The 9,026-nt window shown below is 30.1% G+C and overlaps 1 long non-coding RNA gene across 1 annotated transcript; it reads left to right on the forward strand.

Moving 5' to 3' along the window:
* The first annotated feature begins 370 nt into the window (after nucleotides 1–370).
* On the forward strand, nucleotides 371–5,401 carry LOC134723846 (uncharacterized). Its single transcript, XR_010108200.1, has 3 exons — nucleotides 371–628; nucleotides 2,791–2,894; nucleotides 4,506–5,401. It is a non-coding gene; the product is annotated as an uncharacterized LOC134723846 (long non-coding RNA).
* Nucleotides 5,402–9,026: the final 3,625 nt, after the last annotated feature.

Raw genomic sequence — 9,026 nt, forward strand, 5'->3', positions numbered from 1 at the left:
TTTCAAGTAAAGTTTTGTCCATTTTATGTTATTAAACCACTCCCAAAAGTTGAGGTTACGTTACATAAAACCTTGCAGTTTAAAGTGAAAAGAAGTTAATATCATGATATTATGAATTTCGTTTACAATGTACATATTTTTTCTTTCAACATTAACATATTAAAACGTATAATATTTCGAAAATAAGGACCACCGTATGTTCATAATGGTTATATCCAGTGGGTAATACACATGCTGGTTCTTTTCTTTTTCTGATCATATTTTATTGCTAGAGATGGTAATTGGGTGGTATATCCTTCTAATGTTTCCTCTTTGATTGACCCAATTCTCGGAAGGAAGTATTATATTGAATACACCATATGGTTAACCGTTATCATGTTTATTCTTACATCAGTAGAACTTTCGCGGTACAATAATAATTTGGGATTATTGTGTGGCCAGTAATGGATTATGTCGCGTGTTTTGTAATACACGCATTACTGTAAAATGAAACGAGGTCATTCTGTTGTGTACTTTAGTCAAAGGAAGAGAAAGATGGAGTCCCTTATTAAAAGAAAATGAGACTGATGGGATTTCGTTTTAAAGGAAGAAGAGTCTGAAGCTAACGTGTATACCTACGAGAATTATGGTAAGATATACTTTTTAATCCATAGAAAATATGAAGAGAAAAAAAACCCAAATTGGTTTATTTAAAGTATGATTTAGTATGATTAGGCAGCAACCATTTGATTTTCTAGGGGGGGGGGCTATGTATTTTTTTCTGGACAAACTTTTTTTCATCTGCGGGGAAAAACTATCTATTTCTTTCACGACAAGTCGAAAACAATTCTTTTCTTTCAGTTTTAGAAGTACATATAGTGGCAGCTAAGGGTGAAACAAGCATTTTTTTCTCAGAATCAAAAACAAATTATTTTTTTCCTAAAACTTTTTTTTCCAAAAAAAATCCATAGCCACGAATAAAGTGTCTGAGGCCTATTTAACATTCAAAAAGGATATTTCTTATTAAACTTTACATTTACTTAGCATGATAACTTAGTACAATAAGTGCCAATTTTTATTAATGTTTTATGGAATATTATATATATATATAAGTGTATATATCTACGGAAATATGTTATTTGCAATTGTATTAAGAATTCAGTCAAAACTATAAGAAAGTATTTGTTTACATGGTTAAGTAATTTATTTACCATAATACGTAGTGTTGTCAAATCGTATACTTTTGCCTAACCGGTTACTCGGATAATCGTTCGACCGATTAACCGGTTATTCGGTATAGTTTAAATTGGGGTTTGAAAGATTTATCAATATAGTCCCTACACATAGATATTAGATGTGGTATGAGTGTCAATTTGACAAGCTTTCATCCAAGTCATAAATTTACCCTTTTAGAATTGAATATTGTCTTTTGGCATTATAAGGCTTGTCTTTGATGATTCCTAGCGAAGTTTGACTTTTAATAATCAAATACACCGTATCAACAATAGCTTCTGTACCAACTTCATATTGAAAAATTAAAAAAAACCTTCTTGATCTCGTAGAATTGACTATGTCTGAAACCGATTTCCTTTTCTCTTGTCTGTTGTCTCCGAAAATAATGTGGAGTGTTTCAATTTGAAATGATTAATTATAAAAAAAGATGTGATGTGATTGACAATGAGACAACTCTCCTCAAGAGACCAAAATGACACAGAAATTAAATACTTTAAGTCACCGTACGACCTGTTTCTTACACAAAATTAGATCAAAAACGAACTAATGAAGTAAATCGTAAAATTTAATCGCATTACTGATTTAAAGTTACTGTTAAAAAAACATGTTTACTAATTATGTTTCTTTAAGATCCTGCCCCGAGCTGAGAGACAAGTTCTAATTAATTTTATGTTTTAAGGATTAACAATAGCAATCAATATACTGGACAATTGATCTGTCTAATTAGTTACCACGACGACATTTTTTAAATAAAACATAACTATTTAATGATTTCAATACACATTTATATCAAATCTACCAAAATTGAAAAAAAAGTCCGGTTACCCGGTTAGCGATTTTGGTATTCGGTATTCGGTCGTTCGACCGGTTAACCGTTGACAACACTAATAATAAGGCTCGATACAGTCAGTAACCATACTTGTACTCAGTTAAAATGTGATAATTTCTAAAGCGTACTGCCATTTATGTGCCAGTTTTTTTGTGCAATTTTATATCTCTCTGATGCTCAAATGAAAAGTGGTCAGTATGATGAGTACAGATATAATAAGCATAATTGTGGGTGAAATAGTATTTATAACTTTACATATTTCCACTGCCTATCCTTATTGGTTATGTGTACTTCAAAGCAACTTAAAGAATATAAATTTTCAATGTCAAGATATTTTGCTAGCTCTTTATATTTTGAATTGTATATGTGTTGTTATGACATTCTATCTCATAAAGGGGCGAGTCGTTTTTGGAAAGCTTATTGAAAATGCTTCCTATAAATTACTCTCATTTATAATGAAGTAATAATGTGATGCAGTCTTACGAATTTTTTTCAGTTTAATTTATATTTAAAAACATATAAACGGTAAAAATAGACAATACCTGCTTTATATGCTTAGATATGGTCAAAATGTAAAATTAGAAGATGTGGTATGATTGCATATTGGCAAAGTCAAATATGTGTGAAAATTCCGTTTTTTCAATACATTTTTAAAGAAAAAATACATGTATATACAATTACTTGTTGTATGCACTGTTCTAACTTTTTGTGAAACTCTGTTTAAAACTGTGTAATTTGTATTAAAACAGACGAATCACCAAAGAAAAAGAATAACTCAAAGTTCTGGTGGATTGGGTGCAGTGAATTCGAAATATCAACAGCGACCCTCAAATACAGAATATGAAAGAAAAAGGTGAGGTTACAAAATTTTATTTGCAAACTTTACTTTATAACTTCCAGGTATCACTGCTAACAGTCAGGGGAATTACTTAAATGATCAAATTTTATTGTAGCTTTAAATATATCACACCAGGCGGAAACCCAGTTGAAATCGAAGCTCTTTGTTAGAGAAGGCGATAAATGCTTACTGCAATGTTAACTATAGTAACACAATTTTTAAAAATAAATATAGAAACAAACACAACGACAATTTTCTTCTCAATAACGAAGTGTTTTATTTTAAAAACACCATTTTCATACGTTTTCAATTCATCTACATATCAATGCAGACCCAATGCTGCAGAACAATTCGATATCAAGTCGACGACATAGGAATGCATAACCTTCACTTTTTTTTTTAATTACCACGGACGGAGAACATATCAATCTATTAGTTGGGCCAAGTGAGATGTTCTCATCACTTTGAGTCCGTCGTCCGTCGTCGTCGTCTGTTAACTTTTACAAAAATCTTCTCCTCTTAAACTACTGGGCCAAATTAAACCAAACTTTGCTACAATCATCATTTGGGTATCTTGTTTAAAAAATGTGTCCGGTGACCTGGTCAACTAACCAAGATGGCTACCATGGCTAAAAATAGAACATAGGGATAAAATGCAGTTTTTGACTCATATATCTCAAAAACCAAAGCAAATCTGACATGGGATAAAATTGTTAACCAGGTGAAGATCTATCTGACCTGAAATTTTAAGATGAATTGGGCAACTCGTTGTTAGGTTTCTGCCCCTGAATTGGTAATTTTAAGGAAATTTTTGCCGTTTATGGTTATTATCTTGTATATTATTATCGATAGAGATAAACTGTTACAGCAATAATGTACAGCAAAGTAAAACCTAACAAGAGGCTCTAATGAGCCCCTACGAGGCGTATTGGGTTAGTAAGTTTCATATGGTGTTCATGACGTGTTAATGGCGACGTCATCTATTAATGATGTTGTATTTCATTGTTTATTTTTCTACAAAACGCCGCAGAAAAAGTCCAGCGTCCGATAAATTCGTTATACGGATAACTACTGACCCCCTACTGATCCATAGAGGGCGAATAAAATTCATAGGGGACTCGGCCTCCGGCCTCACCCCCTATGTATTTTACTAATTAGTTAACCCTCTATGGATCGGTATGGGGTCAGTAGCGAACCATATAACTTATAATGTTGCTATACAATAAAAGGGTTATTGCATGAATATTTGGAAATATTTTCCCTCGTAGAACATATATTGCACTCGCAAGCTCATGCAATATAAAATTCTACTAAGAACAATATTCCAGAATATTCATGCAATAGCCCTATATTATATGAGATATCTCATATAGTTTATAAGATATCTTATATACTTTATAAGATATCTAATAAAGTATACGAGATATCTGATATATATTTTTAATATAAGAATATATCTCAGTGTGGACGGCAACGACTGAATGTATGATAGCTATGTCTCGCTTTTTCGACAAAAGTCGAAGGCTCGACAAAAATGCATTAACAAAGAATGGAATTATTCTCACTATTTAAATGATCTTTTCTTTTCTGAAATAGGTCTTTAGCATAATTTATTTTCTTTTTTAGACTTTACTATCTATGAGTACCAACATAATTTTTAAGCAGATCAATGGATTTTGAATCCAGACCAGACAGTCAAGAATATTTACCGCAAATAGAAAATTAGCAAAAGTGGCAGCAACACACGTATGTTTCGATTGGTGTGATAGATTTTGGACAGGAGTAGCAGACTGTGGTGCATTGATTCCAAAATCTTGACAAAACAACAACTGATAACCTTTTTGTCTCTTTCAAGTAGGATTGTGCTATTTTTTTTAATGCCAGAAATTAATATGGGATAGTTTGAAAGAAGAACTTTCAAAATGACACATATTAGCACAAGGATTCATTGCAATGAGACAATTTCAGATTTTGTGTATTTTCAACTTTTTATTTTTTTATAAACTTTAAATAATTTGATGAACTGCAAGTATTATTTAAATATGAACACGTAAGTCTCATGTGTGGTTCATGTAGTTTTTAACTGCTTTTCGTTTAAAAAGGGGGTTCCCTTAGAAGAAAATTCAATCAAGACATCGAAATAAAATATTGAACTCGATTTCAAATTCATTTTATTTTCCTATTTTTGCCGTGTTTTTATCAAATCTTAGCATATCTTTAAGTGAGAAAAGAAGACTTCTTGATGCTTATAGTGTTCCACACTCATTTTTAAACATTGTCACATTTCATATGTTATATTCTGGCTTTCAATGTTTTATGTATTTTTTGTTTGTTGGTAAACGTGCAAATTGTGTTGTGACCAATGTAATTTATTAAGCAGTTTATTGAGCTTGATTTTGTTGTTCTTTAAACAATGAATAACCATTTTTATTAATTTAAAAATAAGGAGAAATTCATCATCTGTTCATCTCTAAGGTTGCTTCTACTCAATGAGATATTACCATTTTTATAGATCAATAATATTAAATATATCAGTATGTCGTGCAGGTGTAGTCATTTCTTCTTAATGAAACATCATTACTTTCCTCATTTTCATAAAATTATAAATATTTGAAAAAAATTTAAAAAATTTGGAAATTTTGGACCTCATTGACCAATGAGACAGTTGTCCACGAATGTTCAGATGAGGTGAATGCGAGCAATTAAAGACAACCATACGACCTTCAACATTATAAGAAACAGCCATACCGTATATTCATCTATAAAAGGCCCCGACATAAAAAAAAATATGAAATTAAATTCAATTGAAAAAGATAATGGCCTAATGTATTACAATTTACGAAGAACAATATGGCAGAAATGAACCAACAACAACCACTGAACGACCGCCTCCTGACTTTGGACAGGCACATTGAGAATGTGGAGGGGACAAGTTTGTGAGCGCTCAATCCTCTTCTAGCTTGAGACAGTGGTGTAATAGCATACCCTACGAATAAGCATTTAGACAGTCCAGTATCATTTAAATACAATAACTTCAAAATTTCACTTAATTTTGAAATCAAGAGTTAGTAACAAAACAAAAATGGAAAATTTAATACAGATTGAATCACCTGGGTGCAATGTTGACAGATATGTATAATACAAGTGTTGAAATTTAAATTACAATACTTAAATTACCACTTTTTATCAGTGTTTTGATATATATAAATATATACAAAAAAAGTCTTAAAAAGTCCCAAGATGGATGAAAACGCTAGACACTGCTGCTTTTAAAACTCTTTTTGTGTATTTAATTTTTGATTAAAAATCGACCCTTTGCAAAAGTTTAAAAGTCAATGAATCATGGATGGGGGAGGGAAAATAATCATCATGCAAAAGCTAGTACATCTTATGTAATCATCGTTAGTGTTAAGGTTTAAACTGACCAAATCACAAACATCGACCTGTAAACTAACTATGTGCATTTATTGCTCTATTGAATATAACTGTGTAAACCTAATTTTGTGACTGAATTCAGTCATTCTATTTTTTACTTTTGCAGAATTGGTCTATTTTCAACAAATATTTAGTGAATTTTGTTGACTGAATTCAGTCATCTGTTTTATAGATGTTAATACTATTTTATATCATTTGGTGTAATTTAAGTTTTATTAAGTTTAATTTCTTGTAGCTTCTTTCATGTGTTGTGTGACTGAATTCAGTCAACATTTTGTGAAAATAATGAACAGGATACAGAGTTAATTTCATTTAGCTGTTGTTCTGTTATATGTTGTTTGTATTTAATCTGTAATATCTGTAATCCGAATTCTGTTTCCGAATTTACAGTTTGGGCTTTATTTAAGAAGCAACAAGTACAAATAAGATTTATGTTACTTTCAAATATACTGATTGGATTCTTTGATATAAAGATGAAATCGAGTGACTGAATTCAGTCACTCAAATAATAATAACAATACAATGTTGTTTTTTTTCTTCATATGTTGTAAGTTTAATTTTAACAATACTAATAAAGTATTTATGCAAATATTTCTTTGCCACGGTTGACGTTTTAATACGTTTTAAATAAAACAGAAATGAAATGATGCACATTGCAAACAATGTTGAATGTTAAATGGTATAATATAATGAATAATATATCTAATAAGTTCAACCCTTGAGATTTGACAAATCAGAATATTGACAAGTTGAAACAGAATGTGTTTTATGGGAGCCTCTTCATTCACACATAGTATTCCAATTCAACACGTGGATAAAAATATAGAACGATGTACATTTAATGATGTTGATATACCCGTAAAACAGGTTATTAATAGCGAAAGGAATTTACCTGTAGGAGAGACAATAGAGTGTAAAGAAAAACGTAAACAAATAGTGAAACGTAAACATAGTAAAGAAATTGAAATAAAAGAACAAAGTAGTGATGTTTGTAATAAAGATATTATAGAATCGAAACATGAAGAATTCGGGAAAATTGTTTGTAAAAGAAGTCTTACAAGTGGTGATGTTTTGATCGGAAAGATCATTAATGAGAACCTTATAGTTACATGTAATGTAAATAGAAAATCTGTTGAATCGGTTGATAACCGGGATGCAAGATATGAACATTATTTGCGATTACTTTTTAAGCAGTATGATGATATAACAGAGACGGATTTTTATTCGGACAAAGCGAAGGAAGCTATTCAATTGATGATAAACTATGTGAAATGTAATAAATTGTCGACATTATAATGAAGTTATTTATAAGTCTTTTGTGTGAAAGGTTTGCGTGAAAGTATGTATAATTCTGTGAGTGATTCAAGTTAGTTATATTATTTTGCGGTATATAAGTACTTAGTTGCAAGCTAATTTTTTTTTGTGTTTATTTATAAAAAAACTTTGACTTCGTTGAATGTGTTTTCAGGAATGGAATCCATCCGCAAACGCTACAAATGAACATTGTTGAATATTTGAATAGACAGTTAAAAATAATTGTTGAATACAAGGTATCTATATACATATACGCTGTTTATATTGATAAAATGAAGTAAGTTTAGGATTTGTGTGATTGTTATTGGTTGTAAAAAGAAAGAATGCTGTAGAATGGTAGTATAGGGACTCTATGTTTTCTGTGATAATATGTGAAATTTGTTGTAAATAATAGAATTGAGGTTTAATAAATATAAAGATAAAAAAAATTGGGAGAACATCATAATGATAAAAAAAAAAAATTGGGAGAACATCATGCCCTTTAAAATTAAGTTTCATATTCAAATGGTTTTAGTAAAGTGAAAAACAAAAATTTGAAAACACCTTCGTTATCCTTTTAGGTTTTAGAAAAATAAAAAAAAGAAAAACGAAAACACTTGTTTTTCATTTTGGTTTTCGAGAAACCAAAAACGAACAATGAAAACATTCTCGTTTTTTGTTTTATGTTTTTGATAATCGAATGTTGAAAACAAATGTTGAATGTTAAAAACAAATGTTGAATGTTGAAAACGAATGTTGAAAGTTGAAAATCGAATGTTGAAAACGAATGTTGAATGTTGAAAACGAATGTTGAATGTTGAAATCGAATGTTGAAAGTTGAAAATCGAATGTTGAAAGTTGAAAACGAATGTTGAATGTTGAAAACGAATGTTGAATGTTGAAAATCGAATGTTGAAAGTTGAAAATCGAATGTTGAAAACGAATGTTGAATGTTGAAAACGAATGTTGAATGTTGAAATCGAATGTTGAAAGTTGAAAATTGAATGTTGAAAACGAATGTTGAATGTTGAAAACGAATGTTGAAAGTTGAAAACGAATGTTGAATGTTGAAAATCGAAAGTTGAAAATTGAATGTTGAAAACGAATGTTGAATGTTGAAAACGAATGTTGAATGTTGAAAACGAATGTTGAATGTTGAAAACGAATTTTGAATGTTGAATGTTGAAAATGGATATGAGAAAAAAAAAAAAAAAAAAAAAAAAAAAAATTTGAATGTTGAATGTTGAATATCGAAAACGAATGTTGAATGTTGAAAATCGAATGTTGAAAGTTGAAAATTGAATGTTGAAAACGAATGTTGAATGTTGAAAATCGAATGTTGAAAACGAATGTTGAACGTTGTAAATCGAATGTTGAAAACGAATGTTGAATGTTGAAACGAATGTTGAATGTTGAAAA

This window comes from Mytilus trossulus, chromosome 6 (assembly GCF_036588685.1).
Source record: "Mytilus trossulus isolate FHL-02 chromosome 6, PNRI_Mtr1.1.1.hap1, whole genome shotgun sequence".
Taxonomy (NCBI): domain Eukaryota; kingdom Metazoa; phylum Mollusca; class Bivalvia; order Mytilida; family Mytilidae; genus Mytilus; species Mytilus trossulus.